At 54.3% G+C, this 22,271-nt stretch overlaps 2 long non-coding RNA genes across 4 annotated transcripts; one reads left to right on the forward strand and one right to left on the reverse strand.

The window, feature by feature from the left end:
- Window positions 1-1,076: 1,076 nt before the first annotated feature.
- On the reverse strand, window positions 1,077-21,881 carry LOC123391033. Of its 2 annotated transcripts, XR_006605675.1 has the most exons (3): window positions 20,280-21,864; window positions 16,890-19,038; window positions 1,077-14,675 (listed from the first exon to the last, which is right to left on the reverse strand). It is a non-coding gene; the product is annotated as an uncharacterized LOC123391033 (long non-coding RNA). The 2 variants fall into 2 exon arrangements; XR_006605674.1 differs by lacking the exon at window positions 1,077-14,675 and having other exon boundaries at window positions 16,526-19,038; window positions 20,280-21,881.
- LOC106005936 lies at window positions 14,670-19,727 on the forward strand. 2 transcript variants are annotated; one of them, XR_006605677.1, is made up of 3 exons: window positions 14,670-16,538; window positions 17,615-17,701; window positions 17,935-19,727. It is a non-coding gene; the product is annotated as an uncharacterized LOC106005936 (long non-coding RNA). The 2 variants fall into 2 exon arrangements; XR_001179671.2 differs by having other exon boundaries at window positions 17,615-19,727.
- Window positions 21,882-22,271: the final 390 nt, after the last annotated feature.

Raw genomic sequence — 22,271 nt, forward strand, 5'->3', positions numbered from 1 at the left:
GCTGGCGGGTCCAGGACACTGCCCTGCCCGTGCACTGAAGAGGGTTAGTGATCTGGTGTGTTCTTGCGAGAGATGCACCTCATTCTTCCGACGGCGTGAGTGGTCTCCAGTTACATGTCTCCTTCTTCCACTTGTTTCACGCGGCATGTTTCATTCGTGCATATGAATTATCACTCATTTTTCTGGCATTAACTGTTTTTCACAAAGATGCTTCTTAATAGCTGCATGCTCTTTTGGGGGCCAATTGATCAATTCTGTATCACTAAACATCTAGGTGGCTCCCGGTGCTTTTCTATAAAAACAAAGCTTCATTTAGCATCCACTGACATACACGTATGTGTGATCTCCGTGTTTTCCGTAGATGGCATCCGTGGAGGGGGACCCGCGGGCACACTCACAGTGCACGATCTGGCCACAGGCTGCCCACCATCCCTCCAGGCTGGCCGCACCAGTTCCTACTCCTTTAAGCCAAACAGAAGATGTTTGTTTCCTCTGTGCGCTTCACTGTGCCCAACAAGGTGCATCTCATGGAGAAATATAAAATCTCTGGCCCTGAGACTGTGACCTGCAGCCACACCGGAAGTGGAGCGGGCCTCGTCCAGAAAAGCGAGCGTGAGCATCAGAGAAGAGGACAAGGCCCGGAGGAAGACGCTCGTCACGCGGTGGGACGCGGGGAGACGGCCCCTCGCCCGGCGGGACGCGGGGAGAACAACACAGAAGCGGCAGGGAGACCTTAGGTCTCTGATGTCATGGGGACCTCTGCTGAGCGCAGAAGCGAGAGCTGGTGATGGAAGGAGGCCGGCCGGGCCAGCCGGGGGGTGGGGCGGGCTCTGCCGCCTTTCCTGGAAGCGAGCAGCCCCCTGGTTACACATTACGTTCATTGTGATTGTAAGTACGGGTTTGCCTTCCCTAATGGCAGGGTTGGGTAACGATGTGGCGATGGGGCGTGCCTTCCCCAGGAGGATCCGGGCTGCAGATGCCCGACTCAGACGGAATGCTTGGCTGTTTGATTTTCAACTCCTACCATTTGATTGTATATATTGAGCTGGGAATGCGGAGAGGCTAACTCTCTCTAATTTTTTTTTTTTTTTTGGTTGTTTTTAATTTGGGAATGCAGTTAGGGAACAGAGCCGGCCTATTATTCCCACTGGATAAGGACCCCTTGACAATGCGTGGGTTGGAATTTGCGGTGGGGTTTCGTAGGAGAGAAGCAAAGGCTATGGACTGGCTTGCCTGAGATGATCTGGGGGCGAGTTTTGGGTCCTGGGGGCTCTCAATGTGAGCCAAGGAGCTGCATCTCACTCCCCCCCCCGCCCCTACCACCAAAAGCCACCGAAGGGATGGGTGTGTTCCAGGCACTTTGGTGCTTAAACTGTGTATCAATTAGGAATGCTGTCGGCTGCACGTAACTCACTCAAGACTAATTGCCAGTGAATAGTAAACACGGGAGCTCCTCTCCCCGCCAGTGAGGGGGAGGAGGCAGTTATCTAAGCTACATCAGCGCTCTGAGGTGGCACCTTGGAGATCTTCTTAGCTTCTACCCCAAGCTAATGGGATGTCGGAACATCTCCCATTTCTTGCCACCCGCAATCTCTTTCTAATAAACACCCTCCTTCCGTTTGTTACAAGATTGCTCCATCCCGGTTCCAGAGAGCTGTATGGCAATCTCGAGGAGGGGCACTGGCTTCAAGCTGAGGGTGGCCGGAGCGGATGGCTGTGAAGCCAGAGGAGGTCCCCGTGTGTGTCTCACTGCTCGTCCCTGCCGCATCCTGGGGCAAGGGAAGCTGCCGAGCAGCCAGCTTGCCTGGTTCTGGTTCCATGATCTGACCACTCGTCTAGCCCCTGCCACAGGTTATCACCGGACAGGTGGCCAGCAGCAGGACACAGGCTCTGCCTTGGATGCTCAGATCTGGGTTCGACTCTCAGACCCACCACTTTGGCCTGTGTGACCTTGGGGATGTCTGAGCATGTCTCTGAGCCTCAGTTTCTGTCTATCTAGTGGAGATGAGAATGCATCTTTGCGAATTGTGAGGTGTAGAGGCAAAGTATGACATGTCCCCAGTACTGCACCCCGGTACAGTGGGCTAAGTAATCGGTCACCTCTTGTCATGATTCTTGCCGTTGGAGGGGGCGGCAGAGGGGCCAGTGACTCTCCCCTGAGGACATGGACAAAAAGGAAAAAGGAGACGTGACAGGACTTGTCTTAGTTTTTGCTCTCACTGGCTGTTATGACAAGCGTGTATGCTTGTGCATTTAATACACGATGTGTGTGCTAAGGGTTCTAGAACAGTTTGCCACGTGCAACCAGGTGCTCCGGATTAAACCCCGCAGCACCCGCTAGGCAGATGTTCAAGTCTATCACAGACATTGCAGGAGATGGCACTGGTTGAGATCTTTAATCTGCAAAGAGGGCTCTTCTTATACGACAGGTGAGTGACGATGAACAGATGTGCTGGAACGTAGGCAAATGGGTACAGACTCCTCTGACAGTTACCACCAACCCACCAAAATTCTGCCTTCCCATCACAGAACGAGAGGACTAGGGACTTGGCCTCATGGAGAAACCACCAGACACTGCAGCCTTCCCCTGTCTGTAAACCACTGCCCTCGGCATCTTGGGGTAGTGAAGATGCCCAGCTCCAGCCGTCCTCCGTGGGATGCTTCTTTGGAATGAGCTTCTGGAGCAATTGTGGGATCACCAGCAGTGGTGGAAAGTAAATGGATAGATGTGGGAGAGCCAATTTTAAAAACGAAGCCACATCTGAACATCTGGATTGAATTTGACGAAGAGTTGGCAGTGGATGGGCTGTTACAATCCCCTGAGTTTAAACTCCTCAGATGACAGATGAGAAAACTACAGCCTAGAAGGGAAGTGACTTGCCTAAGGTCATGCAGCAAGGTGGTGGTAATGCAATTCAATCCATCCGTCCATCCATCCATCCATCCATCCATCCATCATTCAACTAATCAAAGATACATGCTTAAGATTTCGGATGTGCTAGGCACCATACTAGGGCACCAACAAGCAGACCAGATCCACATCCTCAGGGAGCCTACGTGTCAGTGAAGGAGAGGAGTTACAGCAAACCATGTACTTAATTTCAATTGGGATCATTGTTATAAGGAAAAATTCAGGGTGCTGGGACAGAGGGTCCTGGGGATCTGGAAAAACTCTGTAAGGAAGTAATCTTTAAACTGAGACCTGAAGAAGTAGTACGAGCCAGACAAAGGAAAGAGTGGAGGTGGAAGGGAGCATCAGGCAGAGGGAAGTCTTCAACAGGAGGGGCATGGGCAGAAAGAAAATGAAGGAAGCCTAGAAATGCTGGGGAGGCTGCCAGCATGAGAACTCAGGCTTACGGCTTCCTGGTTGAGCAGTGTTTTCACCACACTCCACAAGCCCTGCTTGTACCTTGTAGAACCAGTCTCTCTCTGATTCTCACGTTTGGAGAGAATTGGTAATGAAAATGCTTAGCTGATTCACTGCAGAGAAGATTCATTCTAGACTGGCTTGGGGCTTAAGTGTTGGAGGAGAAGCCGATTTGGCTTATAAATATTAAAATCCAACTGCTAGAGCACACCTAATAAAGAAATAAATTCTCTCTCCAAATAAGAAGTCTGGGGTTCTCCATCCTATGGTGGATTGAATTCCCTAGTGATCCCAGGACTCTGGGTGGCATATCCGACATTCTCCAGACCTTCTAGCATAGTCACAGGCGGCAAATATCTATTTAGGCATCATGTCATGGTGCAATGGCTTGCAAAGGCAGGTAGATGGAGAAGCAACCTCATGCCTTTTCTCAGGGAGGAAAAACTCTTTTCCAGTTTTACAATATAGTTCATTTTTTAAGGTTCGTTGGTCAAACTGGGTCGTCTGTTCACTGCTAGCTCTAAGAGAGGCTGAAAAAGTGGTTGCCTGGGGAGATAAGGAAAAGAGGCTTGCAAAGGGCTGCCGGGCGACCAGCTGACACTCTCTGTCACATACCTTTAGCTGTTAGGGCAATAAAGCCACCCAAAGGAGTGAGTCCTCTTTCCATTCCCAGTTATGCGGTCCTGGTGATTCTGACCGATTTCTGCAGTTCATGTTTGTTAGTATTTCAGTGTGTGATATGGTGCAGAAAAAGCGTTTGACCCAATTCAAGACTCGGCAAGTTGAGTCAGCATCTGAGGAGGGAAATGCCTCAAGCTGGTGAGAGGCAACTGGAAAGTCAAATGGGAGGAAAAAAGGAGCCCGAATCCCTACCGCCCAGCATACACAAACATCAACTTAAAATGTACCAAAGAGATAAATGCAAGAGCCAAGACTATGACCTTCTGACCTTCACAAACTTGGGGCGGGCAAAGATCCCCAGGACATGCTTGAAAACAAATGAATAAGAAACTGACAAATAGAAATTCAAAATTAAAATTAAAAATACGACTCAGTTTTACAAATGACCAAGACCCTTCACGAAGAAGGAGAATGTCCAATGGACACACAAGGTGCTCAACGTTCCTTAGTTGTTAGGAAAAGCACCTGCTAAACCAGTAGTGTGGCAGCATTACATGCTCACCCGAGTGGTTAAAATGAAAAAGACTGACACTACCAAGGGTTGGCGAGGATAAGGAGCCACTGGAACTCTTGGGGACTGTTGGTGGGTGTATACAATGGACAGCCACTTGGAAAGACAGCTTGGCAATTTCTAACAAAGTGAGAGAAATCAAAACACATGCTCATAAAAGGACTAGAAGCCAACAGTCAGAGCAGTTTTACTGACAGGCTCAAAAGCTGCGTAAAACCCTGAAGTCCACCAACAGGTTAACGGGCAAACTGTGATAAAACCATACGACGGAGCAGTCCTCAGCCATAAAAGGGAGCGAGTTCCTGATACATGCAACCGTACTGATAAAGCCTAAAATATTATTTGGTGTGGAGGAAGTGAGACAGAAGCGTACATACGGCACGATTCCATTTAAATGAAGTTCTAGAACAGGCAGAATCAATCTACAGCTGAAGACATCAGAAGACCGGCTGCCTGGAGTAGCAGGGCTCATTGGGAGGGGCAATGGGCATTTTGCGGTGATGTAAATGAACGGAACACACTGCATCTTCATTGGGGTTATGGCTGCGTTGTGTATACATTCCTCGAAATTTGAATGGATGCATCTTATTGTAAATAGATTTGGCCTCAATAAGCTTGATTTCAAAAAATCTATCCCAAAACAGAAAAATGTGTATTCTCGTTAGCCTCAGGCTAATGGCAATGTCTACTGGGCTCTTAAAATAAGGGTTGCATTTTCATCTCTGTGGGAGGTGTAGGAGAGCAGAGCTCTTTCCAGGGCGGCTGCAGCATCCTCGCTGGGTGTTGGGCAAGAGCTCTGAGTGTGGTTATTACTGGGAAAATGTGTCTGCATAATGCAATCAGGGGCTGCTGCAGCCTCGGCCTCATGATGAGCTTTGGTAAAGCAAGAGTTGGGTAATCTGGCCGCGCACACGTGTGCGCACACACACACACACACACACCCCAGTTCCCTCCACCCCAAACACAGAACATAGATTTATCTGTTCTCTGTGGAGAGTCAGGCCCCTGGGGCTGAAAACGAGACCTGCCGCCGTCATGCTCGGTTGTTACTGTCATTAAAGTACGGGCGGCCGCGGCGGGAGCAGGTCCTCTCTGCAGGCCGCTCACTGCTCCCGCTGCACTGTCTAATCCAAGCCTGTCGCCAGGACTGCCAGGTAGGGAACTGTCTTCCAGCTACGGGGGAGCCAGCTGAGTCTCGGGGAGGGTCACACGCCTAAGGCGGTGGATCCTGATCCCAGCGGTTCAAGCCTCCCTAGAGCCGTGCCTATGGGAAGGGCTCCCCCGCTGTGGGCGGGGCCACAGGCTCCACCCCTGGAGCCTCACCAGCAAGACTGGCTTTGGCCCGCGGGGAAGGTACCAGCTCCATACCATTCGGGGTCCCGCTCAGGAATGTGCGTCCCTGTGACTCTGCCAGGCCACGAGGATGTGAGTGTGCCAGCTCGACACGAGAAACAATGCTGACGAGCTGACTTCCCACTTACCCTGGCTGTGGCCAGCCCAGATCAGCCACTGCCCGCCAATCCCAGAAATGTGTGCAAACCCAGTCCAGACTGGCAGGGCTGACCCCTAGCTCACCCCAGATACGTGAGCAACACACATTACTGTCCGCAGGACCCTGAGGTTTTGTGGTTGGCTATTACGCAGCACTATGACGTCAAGCGGTAACCGTATGCCTTCATCTCCGAGCACACTGAAGACCTGTCTGGGGCGTCTCCCCAGGGCAGAGTTGTAGGCAGGCAGCAACTGCTCCCAGTGGAGCACCTAAAGCCCTACGAATCTAGCTCCTGTGTCCCCCACCAGGTAGGTTAGTCACACCCTGCCTGGCTCATGGATCATAGACGAGTGCTTAGTCCACTTACGGAGTAGCAAGGAAATTACAAAAAGAGACAAAGCTCCAAAATGGAAACAGACGGTACCAGTGCTTCCCGATCATCTGGGGCACGGACTGGAGGCTTGTCCTATGGGCGACGTGACAGATGGTCACCGTGCAGTCCTGGGCGGGCCCTTGGTTCGCAATGGTAATGCTGCCGACGCTGGCGGTCCAGGGACCGCACTTTGAGAAGCAAAGGACGAGCTGTCCAGCGAGACTGGAATGGACAAAACATCCGGGTCCAAGGCCTATCGCAAGAGTACGTCTACTTTTCTGGACATTTACTTCGCGTGCGCGCCTGTGTGTCGGCATGTGCACGCGTTCAATAAAATGGGGTCCAAGAAAGTGAGGAACAGTGAGCTAGAACCAGAAGCAGGACTCGTGTCCAGACACAAACATGCTCAGGTGGAGCTCGGCCATGGATCATTTTGACTATATTTTAAACACCGAAACGTCCCTGTAGGGGACATACGCCTTATCTAGTCCCACGGAGCTTCCATTACGAAAATTTGAACCTGTGCCATTTCCTGTGGTGAGGGCTTACACAGAGGGGTGAGAAGGGCACATCTATTTTGGATTCTTGTTTCAAAACCTCCCAATATCGCCGAAATCAGCTGGCACAAACAGAGCGCTTGGGAGTTTCTTTCATAGGAACACACCGGGTGCCTATCAATGAGCCGCATACAACCGGGCGGAAGAGCCCGCCAATGGCCGCTCCATCAACTTTGGCAGATGTGTACATTACGCCTTTTGATCTCCAAGGATGCTGTATTTAGATGACATAATGCGCCTTTGGTTATCTTTCTCTAAGGTAGAAGGGACGTAAGCAGATATCCACTTTTGCAAGATAAAATTAGCACCTCTTTGCTGGAAGATAAACATTTTCAGCAGGAAAGCTCTGATTAAAGTACAAAGCAGCCGAGGGGTATGAGGTTGTACCCCTTTGAGTGAAATTCCTATTTATAATAAAAGGAAATAGCATTGGTATGACATAGGGCAGTGAGACGCAGCCATGATTCCCAGTGCTAGAGCTGTGGCCCCAGTGGCTGCTGTCCCACAGGGTACAGCACAGTTGGGGTCCAGAAACTGGGGCTCAGGGTAGGAAAGGGGAGTAGGGGGCTCCATGCTGACCCCTGACTCACAGCAAGGGCTCCGCTGGGCCGCATGCTTTCTGTCACATCTTCCTGGGCTGCGGCGAGCAGCTGTGTGGTCTGCTCCCTGCACCTCTGCCCTTGGCCAAGGGGGTTCAGTGGGGCTACCGTCCCACTGCCCCCCACTCACCCTGTGCCGTGCCTAGTCTGCCCCAAGGGTGGTGTCACCCCGATTGTTCTCCCAAAGCCACCGCGCAGACGAGCTACGGCGACCCTGTGTTACCCCAGGTGCTTTTTGCTGATTCCCACTTACGGGCTTTGCCCACAGACCCCCGGTCCCAGACCGTCTGTCCCTCTCCACGCTCGCCGCTTCGTGGAGGCGGCGGGACTATGCGTGGAAAGAGTCTGGGGCTGCTCACGTCTGGAAAAGCGACCAAGCTGTGCACAGGGTCTTAGACTTCATCTTCCTCCACGGGATGGCTGTCTTTCAAATCAGGAAATGTCGGCTTGGGAAGGCGTCACCGAGCTGCGTCTGCTCTCGGAGACTCCCGGGGCGCCGGGAGCGACTCCTCTTCTGAAGGGGGCAACCCCCTCCCTTCACGGCTCCGGCAAGGATCTGTGCTCGCCGGCTGGGGGCCCAGGGCCCTGTCCTCACCGTTAGCAGAAATGATCAGCCGAAGTGTGGTGAGGGTGACAGGAGGGCGACACCCTGTAGACAGGCCTGAGCGACTCTTGGATTCAGTATTCAGAGGCAGCGAGACGAGAAGGGAAGGCAGGTGAGGAGTAACCTGTGTGTGCAGGGACTCAGAGACATGGCAAACTCAGGGAGGCCTGCTTGGCTGGGCGCAGAGGCAGAAAAAGACTGCTTTGGGGCCATGGAGACAGGCAAGGTGGCTGTGGACCCTGGAGATAGGACAAGCCCACTGTGGGCCCACGGAGACAGGGCATAATGGCTGTGGGCCACAGAGAGAAGGCAAGGCAGCTGTGGGACCAAGACCCCACCACGGGAGTGCTGTGAGTCACGTGGACGGTTCCAGCTGATCTCCACGGTGACAGGTGGCCACACACTCCTCTCTCTCTGTCCCCAGCAGTGGCTGTTGTCCCACGTACGCTCAGAAGTGTCCAGGTTGGAAACAGTAGAGGACACTCCCCTCTCTGAAGGACGTTAGGCAAAAGGATGACAGCTGAGCTTGAGGAGTGAGAGGCCACCCGGCTGCGGTGGGAGGCTGGCTCAGAGGGGCAGGGCTGCTGGGGGAGAGCAGCTGCCGACCAAGGCGACTGCCCTGGAGAAAAAGCGACCAGGTCTTTTGGTGGCTCCCTCAACACTGGCCCAGCACTGACATTAATTTGGGAGGCCCGCAACATCACGAGGCCCACCAGTCCCAGGAGGTCAGGGGATGAGTGGGGTTTTAGCTCAGATATGCCCAGTGGGTCCCCAAACCTGCCTGCAGTGACTTCCCCAGTTCTGGAGGGTGGACGTGGAGTGGACACACTCAGCGGCGGGCAGCGCCCTGGGGGAGGGAGTGCAGGGGAGAGGAAGGGGCCTGTCTACGGGGACCCCAGAGCTGAGGACAGTCATTCTGAGTCCCGGGCAGCCCGGAAGTGCATACTGTGTGGAGGAGGGGCAGCCCCCGCTTCAGAGTTGCCCCTGGGCTCACCCTCCACAGGACCCGTGGTGACCGTGCTCCCACTTCCGCTGCGATGGCCTCGGGAGCCGCGCAGACTCTGCCGACACTCCCTTGGCACCCAGCTAGAAGAGACGGCGAACTTGTCAGCGTGCGTGACTTCTGGTATCTTCTGTGTTCACAGTGACATTGACCTAGAGTTCACCTGTGCTCATTTAAGGGCTGCGGATTCGGAGCGGGCCCTGATTTGGCTCGGGGCCCACCCCTCCTGCTTTGGAGGGCCCTCCTCCTCGCCCCTCCCCCGGTCAGAGCTCTCGTGGCCCGGAGCCGGGCGTCCGTTCTGCTTTGGGAAGGAGCCTGCGGGCAATCCCCTACGCTTTGGTACCAACTTCCATCCGTGCATTTCCACCCCTCCTGGGGGAGGCACTTTATAAATCACACCTCATTGCAGAAGAGCGAGACTCCTTCCCCGGAGCCACGTTCAGGCAGGAGAGGCAGGGTCGGGGCGCGGGCGGTTGGGGTGTGCCTGGGCCATAACGTTCACACTGTCTTTGGTGCCCTTCTCGGGGCCACGGTGGGCTCCTTGCCCTCTCTTCTCTGGCCTGCCAGCTCCCTGGAGCCACACCTGCTTCTCCAGGGAGAGTTCCTAGAGACCCACCGCCCCGCACCTAACACCACCTTCACTCAAGCCGCTTTCATGGCCGGCAGGCGTGTGGAGGTCAGCAGTACCCGATCCCTTCGCGTCTCTGAGACCGGCGTCCCTGTCATCACCTGTGCTTAGCTCACCTGGAAAAACAGGCCCCTCCCTGGATTCCCTCCTCAAAAAAAAAAAAAAAAAAAAAAAACTTAATTAAAAAAAATTTTTAAGAAGGGACTTGAGATTTAATACATCAAAGAGAAAGAGACCAGCTTTGATGTGATATGGATTTTACAGTTTAGTTTTGATTTTCTTTTTAGCTCTATCTTGGTCAGCCCTGTTTAGGGCTTTGGCTTAATCTCTTCTTGGCTACTTCCTGGGTTCTCCTCGCTTCAAACCTCTGAGAGTCTGTGCCATCAGAAGAAGTATTCCCCCCGGGGCCTCAGATATCGGCTGATCAGTGTCAACACTTAATCCAGCCCAGGGAGACGGAGAGAAGCCCTGAAAAGATTACGAGGTTGCCCCGACACCTGTATGAGATTCAACCCGAAAGCAATACTGAACTATGTAAAAAGCCTAAGGAAATGCAGCAAAGAGCCGATGGCTGTGATGGTGTCTCACAGTGCGCGGGTTTAAGGGATGTGCTTCATGGGCTCATTGTTCTCTCACCGCTGCGCCGATCGTTTCCAGTGTTTAGTCACGCGTTTCCTCATGTGCCCTTCTCCTGGCTGCTCATTTTCTTGTTAATCCGCAGAGGTTCTTTCTGATCTGGGCTTCTGTGTTTTTTCTGTCATCTCACTTGTTATATAGGTTTATCTTTCTTGGCTTTTAATGTTTTTTCTTCAGGTTTAACTTATATCCAGAAAGCATACAGAGTGCAGAAATCTTACATTTATAGTTTGCTGAGTTTTATGTACGTGGTCACCTCAGTAGAGATATAGAAAACCCCCAGTACGTACTGCCCCTTCTCAGCCTGTACTTTCCCCTGAGACAGCTTTTGTTCTGACTTCTACCCTTGAAGTGTGTTTGGAAAACCACCAAATTCCTCAGTGCTCTTCTTGCCGTGGATACCCTGACTTTCTGGGACCTGTTACCCCTGCCCTTTGAGCAACCCACCAAGGGCTACACTGTTCCTGAGAACGTCTAGGCCCCAGCAGTGGGAATCCGTCTTCCTGGCCTCCTTCTCAGCCCAGACGAAGGAAGCATCTACATCAGCTGTGCACTGGCGAGCCCAGGAGCTTTGAAAACATCCTCACGCAGGGTCCCATGCATGAGGGCTCTGGTTTAATCAGTCTGGGGTACAGCCTAGGCACTGGAGTTTTTAAAAAATCTCCCCGGGTGATTCTAAAGTCTAGTCCACGTTGAGAACTCTTGCTCCAGATCAAGGAGCTTGGGAAGCAACTCCCACCAAGCCGGTAAAATCAGTAGTCGCTCAGTGGGTCACGGACCTGCAACGTTGGGCATCCCCAGGGCGCTGGTTAAAGCTGGACAATCTCAGCCCCACCAGACCTGCTGAACCCGAACCTGCCCTTCAGCCAGCCCTCAGGGAATAGCGTGCATGTCGCACAGAAGGGCCTGGGACGAGGTGAACCCTTAGGTGCTTTGCAGCCCTGACAGCCTGTGGTTTGGCTCCCCCCACCCCCTCCATCACGGCCGGCCGGGTGTGGGTTTAAGAGACGACACCTTTCAGGGATTGTCTGTTCTTATACCGTCATGGCAAAGTAGGCCTCTCATTTTTCTCTGTTTCTTTTAGATGCGTCCTTAATCAGCAGAAATTGTTTCTCCTTAGTCTCTGTAAATAAGTCTCTTAATATGGATCTCATCTATAAAGTTATTCTCCCCCAAAGAATTTGTGACAATTAAAAAAAAATGTCTTCCTCACCATATCTGCTTCTCCGTAGAAGGCTGAGTTCATGTAGGTTCTTCCAACCCAAAGGCGAGGCCCATAGGCCCGCCACGCTTTGATCTGTGGGGCGCTACTTGGGCATAGGTGCTTCGTGTCCCCCCTCAGCTCCACTAAAATGTATCAAAGGTCATCAAAGGCTAGTTGCCTTTGACTCTGTTTTATTATAATTGGAAATTTATCTAACCCCCCCCCCAATAAACTGAAATATGGTAGAAAGTTTTCTGAGTAAAATATTCCTATTATAGAGATAAACATGTAACGCAAGCATGAAGTCATGCAAATATACCCACACAGGGAGGGATGTGGCCCGGTTAGAAAACTGTCTGCACGGTGTGAGGTACGTGTCGGGCTGCAGGGCTGTGCGGGGGCGGGGCATGGCTACCCTGTCACCGTCACTAGGAGCCCATCAGGAGAAATTCATAGAAGGGGGTTAGGAAGAGAAGATACAAGACTTTGATCAGAGATATGTCATGGAACACATCAAAATAAAAAGCTTCTCCACAGGGAAGGAACTAAAAGACGACTGACAGCCCGAGAGAACTTGTTTGCAAATGCCGTATCTGATAAAAGGGCTAATATCCAAAATCTATAAAGAATGGATACAACTCAACACCCCAAAACCAAATAATCCAATTAAAACGGGCAGAAGAGGGGCCCCTGGGTGGCTCCGTCAGTTAAGTGTCCGACTCTTGATTTCAGCTCAGGTGGTGATCTCAGGTTCATGGGATCGAGCCCCGTGTTGGGATCCACGCTCAGCGCTCATTGCAGAATCTGCCTGAGTTTCTCTCTCTCTCCCTCTGCCTTCTTCCTTTCCCCCGTGGCAGGGGGGATGGGCAGAAGACGTGGCCAGACATTTCTCTAAAGAAGACATAGATGGCTAATGGGCACATGAAAAGATGCTCAATGTCAGGAAAACACACATCAAAACGGCATCGAGATATCCCCTCACACCTGTCACAAGTACCCGTGTTTACAACAACATTATCTACGAGCAGCCCAAGCGTCTACTGACAGACGAACAGATAAAGAAGGGGTATTAAACACACAGCGGAATATTACGCAGCCGTAAAAAAGAACGAGAGCTTGCTGTCTGCAACGGCGTGGAAGGAGCCAGAGGGTATGATGCTGAGAGAGACAAGGCGGTCAGAGAAAGGCAAACACCGCAGGACCTCACTCATATGTGAAATTTAAGAAACAAAACAAATGGACAAAGGAAAAAAGAAAGAAACCCCAAAGCAGACTCTTAACTACAGCAGACACTGCTGGTCCCCAGAGGGGAGGACGCGGGGCCGGGGGAGGCGGGGGATGGGCTGCGGGCCACGTGTGGAGGGGCCGAGCCGCCGTGCTGTAGCCTGACGCTAAGGTCACTGCCTGGTAACTAACTGGGAATAAAAGGAAAGACTTAACTTAAAACAAGTGAAGAAAAAGAGGGGGATGTTAGAGAGGAGAATCACCCATGGTCCCACCCCTTGCAGGGTTTTTATATATTTGCAAACCATCAGCATCACTTTAGTTCTGGGTGTGGGGCCTCTAAGTGGCCAGTGTGGCTGAGGGCACGGGCTCGTGTCCGCTGCGGCAGGTTTTATTGGCAGTTGGAGGAAGAAGGTAGAGAGGGAACGTGGGGTCGTCAAGTGACACCACGCCGCTGGGACCACCGCTGACCTTCCCGCTCGCCCGTCTGGCAGCGCAGTCCGACTTAAACAACAGCACAATAATGGATACTTCGTGCCCACCAGCTCTGGGCCCATCTCTGCTGCCCTTCCCTGGCTGGAGAAACTGGGATCCAGAGGAGGCAAGGTACTTGCCTGAGCAAACACAGCTCCCCGGGGGCAGGGGCGGGACTGGAACGCGGTCTGCCCGTCGCCCGAGCCCCCGGCCATCACGCGGCCCGGCCTCTGCGGGCAGGAAGGCCCCAAAGCCTGGGGCAGACAGGTTCGGGACGCGGCGCTGTTTATTGTTCCTGCGGCTCTCTGCGCAAGCGTCAACACGCTGTCTGAAGGGTGAGGGCCGGTGCACTTTGAAGAGAGCGGAGAAGGAGAGCTCCCGCGGGGGGCTGCCGTCCAAACAGATGCGACAGAAACCAGAGGGCGGCCAGGGTGGCCGAAAGGCTGGTGGGTGGGCGGCGAGCCTGCCGGGGCTTCTGGGCCGTCTGTGATGACATGTCATGTGACCGCCAAGGCCAGGCCTAGGGCCTCTGCACGGTCCCTCCCTGTGAGGGCTGGGGCCTGGGGCGCTGTGCCCACCCTCCCGGCGGGCACTGAAGGCGTCTGCCGCCAGCCGGGGCTTCAGGGGGCAGACACCGAGGACCACACTCTCTGCCCTCAACAGTTTTGCTATCCTGTGTTCGAGACCATGGCCCCGTTCCCAGAGGGGTTCCTGAAGCGAGTGTTGCGGGCCGTGACCCACTGTGGGAGCAGAGAGGTGGCCTGGCCGTGGGGCTGGGGTCCCAGACCAAGCTCCCAGCGTCTGCCGAGCACTGCGGACACGAGGGACACTTTCCCGGCCCTTCCATGCAATCCTGAACAACTCCGTGAGGTGAGGCTGTTACTACCTCACTTCGCAGGTCGGCATTGAGGGGCTCCGGAGGGTGAAGCGAGGTGCCCGGAAGACAGGCTAGGGCTCGACCCCGGGCGGTGTGACCCGGGCTTTACCCCCATATCACAGCCCAGAAGCTATGTTCCGCCTCTGCAGGAAAACAGCAGGCTTCTGACCCTGTGATTTGGCCTTTGTCCCCTCATCGGGTCCTCAGGGCCTGAGGTCTTTCTGCCTCCACAAAGTGAAGGCCGTGAGGCCCTGCTTCCCGGGTCGTCGTGGGGGTCAGAGGAGACCTTCCTGTGAGCGCTTGTTGCGGGGCGAGGGGCCCAGCATCGACATCGCCTCCGTGAGGCCTTCACCGGGGACCGAGCAGCCTCCCCTGTAACGGCGGCTGCCTCTCCTGTTCCTGCCGTCGCCGGGCGTTGGAGGTGACGATGGAGCAGTGGGTGTCCCTGAGGAGAGGGGAGACGATCTGGATGAAGCAGCTGCTGCAGACAGCGCGTGCCCCCCTCCACCTGTGCCCCGGCACATTTGCAGCCGGCCGTGGCCGCCGTGCTGGGACGTCCCGCCCAGGCCTGGACGCATGTGGCTCGGTCCCCCCGGCCCGCCAGCGCGGCTGGGCACGCGGGGAGGGCCCATGGGGTGCTGGGTGGGAGGGAGGCACGAGGGGAAGCTGGGGGCCCCTGCGCCCACAGCACCTTCGGATGGCGGAGAGAAGGGTGAGGCTCGGGGGAAGGACCTTCCCCAAAGTCGTGTTTTTCGGGAGCCCGTCCGTTCAGGCTGTGCCCGGAGCACAGGAGGAGAGAAGCGTGCGTTTTGCTGAGTTTTAGTCGGCGTCCACGGGCTCCAGCGGGGCCCGGGGAGCCATGGTTCGCGTTAGTCCCCGTGGCCTCTGTGCGGATGACCGTTCCGGCCACTACCCAGCTGGGCTCTCCTCATTAACCCGGTCACACGGGCTGATAAGCCGGGGAGGGGGGAGGGCGGAGCTGAGCCCCCACAAGGGGGTGCGGGGCGGGGGGCGTCTCCAGGCTCTGCTAATTGGGGTTCTCTTCTCCTCTCGATGAGGCTCTGCTCTTCGTCTGAGCAGACAAGATAAGGAGGAAGCTCGGCTTCCCTAACGAGCCCGCCTGGCAGGGCCGCGTGGTCACTGGCAAGCCCCTGGCCTCTGCAGGAATCCTGTCGGGTTTTGGCTGTGGGATCGCTCTCCTCGGGAATCACGGACGAGCGGTCGCTGTTGCTGGGGAGCGGGACGCCACCCGGAGCCCCTCTGAGGGCCACTGGCGGAGGGCGGAGGCTGCCTCGAGCTGCCACGTCTCCCTCCTTCACCCAGAGAGATTTTCCTCCCATGGCTGACCCGTTTGCTCATCAGGATTGCAGAGGTGCTGGGCGCCAGGGACTCCCCAAGCCGCGGCTGCTCTCGGGCTGCAGGGGAAGCGCCGGCGCACGGGCAGAGCGCAAGCGAGGACATCAACCGGGCGCTCCTTTTGTGTCTTTTTTTGCCAGAAGGACGTGGGAAAACAAATCATGATTCATCAGCACCTGGTTTTTCTCAAAAATAGAAATAATACCCACCCCTCCCCGAAAATAAGCTTCACTCGGCGAATTTGTAAATTAAAGCAGGGAGATGCTTACTTCAAATTTTTAAAGGCCCCACACATCCGATAGTCCAAACCAAGAATAATATTTGGCGCGGATGCGGATTTTTCCCTCCTATCTGAGCATACAAAGTATTGTATGTTATATTGACATTCGGGCTAAATCTTTCCCTTATAAGGTGTTTGACATAAATAGCTTTTATTATGGAATTCTTCAACAGAAGGCGCACACACATTTCCTCAAGGTCCCAGCTGTTATTGTTATCCTTCGAGACGTGGAATTGGAATCCTAACTTCCAATATCAGGTTTTTAGCACAAACCCTATAAAATCTATCTTGTCAGAATGTGCCAGAACCTCGAGGCCCTGCTCGGCCGAACAAGCTACAGCTGGGGCTTCACCCTGACGGCAGAGGCCGACTCTGCGTGTGGGACGGAGGCAGCGAACCGGCCCCGGTTTTCGCCCGGCTGCCGGCCGGCTGGGGAAGGCGTGGGTTTAGATTAGCCGTGTCCTGCGCCGCCTGACGGGGTGACACGGGTCTGTAGGGCCGAGCCGGGGCCTGGAGATAGGGCCAGCCAGCAAGAATGCAGGGAATGTTTTTCTTCGGACCCTACCGAGGCGCACAGACCACGGGGATTCTGTCCGTGGTGACAGCCTTAACATTTGCCAGAGCCCTGGACGCCGCTACACAAATGGCATTGCCCACCCTGGAAGTGAGAAGGTAACGTTTATTTTTGTATTTTTTTCTCTCTCTCCCATATACAGACTGTAGAAAGACCACCAAGCGTGCGCCATTTTTTTTTTCCACCATGATGTACAATTCACATTTGTTAATCAAAAAAAGTGCCCGAGGTCATCCACCTAGACTTTTTTTTTTTTTTCCTTCTTCTTCTTAAACAGGAAACGGGTTTCAGATGTTTATACGTTAAAAAGTAAGGCCACTAATCTGTTTAGCCATTTACCAGATCCTGGCGAACTCCCTCGTACATTTTAATGTTCAGACCCCATAGAATGACATTCATTTGATCCCTCCTGTTATTTAGAGTGGAAAACAAAATCTTTCGATAGTCACCTGCTTTTCTGGGATGGTTCCCGCAGAGGTAAAGCACACGAGTAAGCGAATCCGGGTGTTCGGCGGAATTGTGCTCCCGGGGTGTTGCTGTTGTGTCGTGCGTCTGAAAATCCAACATTCTCAGGCCGTTCTTTACAACGGACGGTGGTCACACGTATCTCCGTGCGTCCGTCCTCCTCGGATTCGGAACGGAGGTTCACAAACGCGCGCAGTTGGGAAGTCCACAGCAAGGGCATACAAGTCCTTCCAAACGTCAGAGCTCACTCTTAGAATCCGCAGGCTATTTTCCACGGTGCTTCTCAAGATTAGGCCGTGAACGGTCACGGAGAAAAACCATTTTGCTCGGGAGTCCGTGATCACTTGAAAGGACTTCGGCCTGACGTTTAGCAATCAAGGTTTTTGTTTTATTGCTGGAATTTTTTCTCTTGCCCTGGGGCTGATAATTTCAAACGGCCGCGCTGCTGGGGAATGCGTCCCTGTTTAGTGTGGCAAGTCAGTGATATTTTTCTATGGTGGGAGGTTTATGTATTCATAAACCAGGAGACAGCAGCACGAGCGGGGGAGGTTTGAATGCTTTTTTAGTGAATTTGTTAGTATTCAAAGCCCTGGTTGAAAAGACAGTTTTAAACATGGACTCGGAAGGAATCCTATCATTTGCTGACCCTGGGTCTCCCGGCCCCCACTCCCTACCCGCCCGTGTCTGACCAAATGCTTTACGTCTGCAGACTGTGCGAGGTGGCAAGCGATGGCTTTGGAGAGAGAAACGCTAGACTGGAATGAACTCTTAAAAGAGCTCACTAGTTTCTGGATGGGTAAGAAAGGTATTTTCAAAAATTAAAACACAAAGACTCATTCTCAGTTCCCTTACTGGTATGCTCCCCTACCCTCACCCCACTATTATTTATTGTTAATATTTGACATGAATATCATTAATATTCATTTGATGCGAATACAGTTCATATTCACCATGTTATAGAATATATATATTGATAAGATATTCTACGATGCCAAAGTATAGTTGTTTTCTTTTTCATCAAACTTACAGAGGTCTGATGTCCAAGGTCCTTTAAGTGGAGTTTGGATGGATATGATTAACACAATTGAAAATATGTGACTTTGGGCAACTGAAAAAACCATTTTGATTTCCTGGGGCACGTTTTAACTCAGTGTTCAGAGGACACAAGGCTGCCCTGGGACAGGTGTTCGGCACCCCCAGCGCAAACACGGTGACAGACGGCGACAGTGTCCCCTGCACTGGACATGAGCAAGAGTAATAGCAAGTGGTCCTCTTGAGTGAGAAGCTTCTGTTGAGCGGGTCCGGCCAAGCATCAGCACCGCCGCTGAGGCTGGTCCACGCGGAACAAATCCCACCTACCCCAGGCTCCCTCTCCAGGACGTGTCTGCCGCACCCGAGCCTGAGGACCCCGAGTCTTGCCCATGGACAGTCCTGCTTCAGGAGCCCTTTGCAACGCAGCAGGGTGCTGGGGGAGCAGAGAGGAAGCCCGGCAGAGCATCTGTGCACTCCTGAACGGCCAAGGAGTGAGCAGACAGAGGGAATTAGTCTGAGGAGGGGGCAGACTCGGGCCGGGGAATTTCCCGTGTGGGGCAGGATGTGGGGCGTCGGGCTGGCACTTCCTCCTGTGTGAAAATCGTAGGACACGAACCACTCTGGCCCAGCACCTTTTTTTTTTTTTTTTTTTTCCCTCTTAACCATCTCTCCTGGTCCTGGACTATTACGAACAGAAAAAAATGCCTAAGTCTGCAAATCCCGAGCAATCGCCGTGTCAGCTCGGAGCCGAGATGTTTCCCAAACGAACACCTGGGCGGTGTAAATCAGCACAGCGGTAAACACTTCAGGCCCGGCAGGCCGTGGGCTGGCGGGGCGGCACCCTCCCACCCGGCGGGCTCCATAAACCAGGCTCTGGCCCGCCACCATAAATGACCCTCTTGCCCGGGGAGCAGAGCCCCTGCGACCAGGCCACGCAGATAAGGGATGGCCCTCGCCGCTGTCCAGCTTACCCTGGGCGGCCGTCTGGAGTAGCTGCCAGAGGTCTGTGTCCTTGTGAATGCTTCGTGACACCTAGAGAGGTGACCGGGACCCGTGGCTTCAAGGTGGCTGTTTTTGAAGGCGCCCACGCAAAGATAAAACCTAAAAAGGAGAAGAAAAGAAAAGGCTTTATTTTTTAGACACTGGTGATAAAATCCTCACAGGAGCAGTGGCAGTAACCAGAAGACCTGCACGGAGTGTCCCCAAAGTTAGCAGAAACCAAAGTGTCATTCCCAACTTGAGAACATAGTGAATTAAGACATTAAACGACTCTGTTTCTACACGCCATCCTAGCCTCTTGCACGCCTAATGGGGGAGCGTGTGTTTCGTGCAAGCGATTGTCACAAAAAACCCCGAATGGGGGAAGGCAGACGGCGAAACGCGCCTGAAAAAGATCACCTCCTTGGGAATTTCTTTAGATTCCGATGCTCTTCTTAAAAAGGAGAAATCTCTCCTTATAATTATCTGATTAGGAGAAGTCTTTGAAATGACATTTTCTGCCTTCAGCCAGCCAGATGGGAGGACAAGCGACAAAGACTTTATCAGTGCGGCCTCCGGTTCAGGCTTTTTACAGCGTTCCACCCGCAGCGCCGAGTAGAGAAAGGGAGGGAACCCGAGAGCAGTTTCCCTGCCTCTGGGATCGACCTTGCACCAAAGAAAAATAACCCGGAGAAATTAGTCTGCAGCCAGGAACGAAGCCGGGATCGAATGGTTGCTGATCGGAGCAAATATTTAGACGGGATAAGTCAACTCGAGCATTATTAAATAAAGCTTGTTTAATATGTCTCGAACAGAAAATGTCTTTTGAGGAGCGTTTTAAACGTGGTCTTGGAGAGCCGCTGGGGCACGTCTCGCGCTTCAGTGGGGGCACACGGGATCTTTCCTACGGCAGAAACGTCGGCGATTTCCCTTCACAAAGCGTTTTCCCCCCGTGGCATAAAATGAAAGCAGTGACGTTTTTAGGTAGCTCGTCAACACTGTTAACACAGTCAATAGGAGAAAACTGGCCCCTGGTTTCAAGTTTATTCATCCAGCGGAACGCAGCCCGGCCGCCTGGGTGACAAGGGTGACAGGGGTGACGGGCGGCAAGCCGAGGGCCTGCGTGTGTGGGGGGGGGGTGACGGTTTCCCAGCTCAGTGCAGTGGGGCAGCAGCGGACCCGCGCTCTCACCAAACCTAAAACCACTCTCTAATGGGTTTTACAATATTTACATTTTCTATTTTATTTATAGGATGCCAGATGTCTACATTCAAATGAAAAAAAAAATCACTGGGGATATAAAGTCCCACCCCTTCCCCACATCTGCTCGCTCATGAGACGTGTGTGTCCCTGCTGCGGCGTACCTGCGTGCGCTCGCCACCTCGGACCGGGCCTGGGGTCTCTGCAGCGGGTCGGGAGCGGAGATGGGGCGTCTGCTCCCACCGTCTGTGCGGCCATGGGCGTGTCTTTAATTCCGGGCCACATTTCCTCCTGCTGTAAACAGCGAGGGGGCTGGGAACCTGCGGAGGCTCGTCCCGGCTCGGCTCGGGGATTCTTTGCACGTCTCCGCGACCACCCTCTGTCTGGCTCCTGGCCCTCTCCCGGCCCTCCTCCCGAGTGTCCGGGAAGCAGCTCACAGCTGGGCCGAGAAGGGCCGGCCGGGCCCACCCCGTGCCGCGGCGTACGTGAGTGCTCGGGTGCGTGAGCTACCACGTCTTTCTTCTTCGTCCTGAAAGCGAGCCTCTTACTCACTCTACCGTTTCCATCGCCAACCGACTTGACCCACACAGTGGACAGGGGACCCGCCACCCACAGCCCCCGTCTGATTTATCAGCCTGAAACGTCGCTACACATCCTCTCAGGCAGTTCGAGACCCTGCAGATTTCCTTTGTAAAACCTGATCTCTCCTGGGGCCCTGGCTCGGGAAATTTTATTCCCTGTCCCAACGCAGACAGATGAGCGGTGTGCCTTCCAGCTCAGACCCAAGGCCCGTGCAGCCACCCTGGGCTGCAGTGTGGGAACGGAAGCTCCGCGACAGGAGAGTGTGGAGTGGCGGCCCTGAGGGCCGTCCTTTGTTCCTGGGCAGGTGTCGCTGCCCCCTTCTTGGCAGACACCGCTGATGCCCGTGCATGCTGGCCCGGGGGACGGGGGCCCTGGCGATGGCCTCCCAGCAGGACAGCAGGCAGCCCAACAGCAACCCCTGTGCTGAGCTTTCTGGGTCCTCATCAGGCCACAGGGTTCGGGACAGCTGGAAACGCTGGCAGGGAGGTGCTCAGAGTGTGGTCTGAACCCCAGGTGGACAGGCAGTGGCCCAGGGGACTGAGGCCAGAGTTGGAGCAATGCTGCTCTAGAAAAGCCTTGTGTGCCACGCCGGTTGGTCAGTGAGAGCGACTAGGAAGCCTGGCTATCCGTCCCAGCCTGGGGCCACAGCCCTGCCCCTCTCCAGCAGCCGTGTGGGAAGCCCGGAGGTCGGGAGGGGCAGGAACCAGGAGACTGGGTGTGTGTCCTTCCCAGGACGCAGGGAAGAGAACCAGGGAAGGGGTGACAGGCGGGTAGGGAGGGAGAAGAACACGGTAGGGTAGGGATGAGTGGGGGGGAGAAAGGGAGGCTCTGCTAGCAGCTGGGCTGGAGCCCCGAGGGGAGGGGCTGGCGAGGAAGGGGCAGGATGGACCCCGCATCACCCTCCCCTTCACGGTCTGGCCTCTCGGTCAGCTGGCCGGAGCTTGTCTCTGGCTGTTCCCACCCGAAGCCTCCCAGCCCCCTGCCTGGTGAGGGTCCCTTGGGTTCCCTAGAAAGCATGGACAGCGCAGATATCTGGTGCCACGGCAGAGACTGGGGAGACGCGCGTGCTTCTTACCAGCCCCGGGGCAGTTCCATGGACAGCCGGGGACCGAGACCCCCTGCCTGGACCCTAAACTTCTGAGGCAGGCTTCTTGTGTGAGCTGCCCTGCCTGACTGCAGACAGCGGAGGCTTTGCTCTTCTTTTTTTTTTTTAAAGATTTTATTTATTTATTTGACAGAGAGAAATCACAAGTAGATGGAGAGGCAGGCAGAGAGAGAGAGAGGGAAGCAGGCTCCCGGCTGAGCAGAGAGCCCGATGCGGGACTCGATCCCAGGACCCTGAGATCATGACCTGAGCCGAGCCGAAGGCAGCGGCTTAACCCACTGAGCCACCCAGGCGCCCGGCTTTGCTCTTCTTAACCGCACCCCGGAGACGCCCCGTCGGGGGGACCAGCCTGGGCCCAGGGGCTGCAGCAGCCGGAGGATCCCCGACGCAGCCCGGGCTGTGCGTGGCAGGGAAGCAGAGACACACGCACCAGGGAGATCCTGTCCCAGACGCCTGCTTCTGGGGCTGC

This window comes from Mustela putorius, unplaced genomic scaffold (genome assembly GCF_011764305.1).
Source record: "Mustela putorius furo isolate JIRA1106 unplaced genomic scaffold, ASM1176430v1.1 tig00000174_pilon_pilon_pilon, whole genome shotgun sequence".
Classification (NCBI taxonomy): domain Eukaryota; kingdom Metazoa; phylum Chordata; class Mammalia; order Carnivora; family Mustelidae; genus Mustela; species Mustela putorius.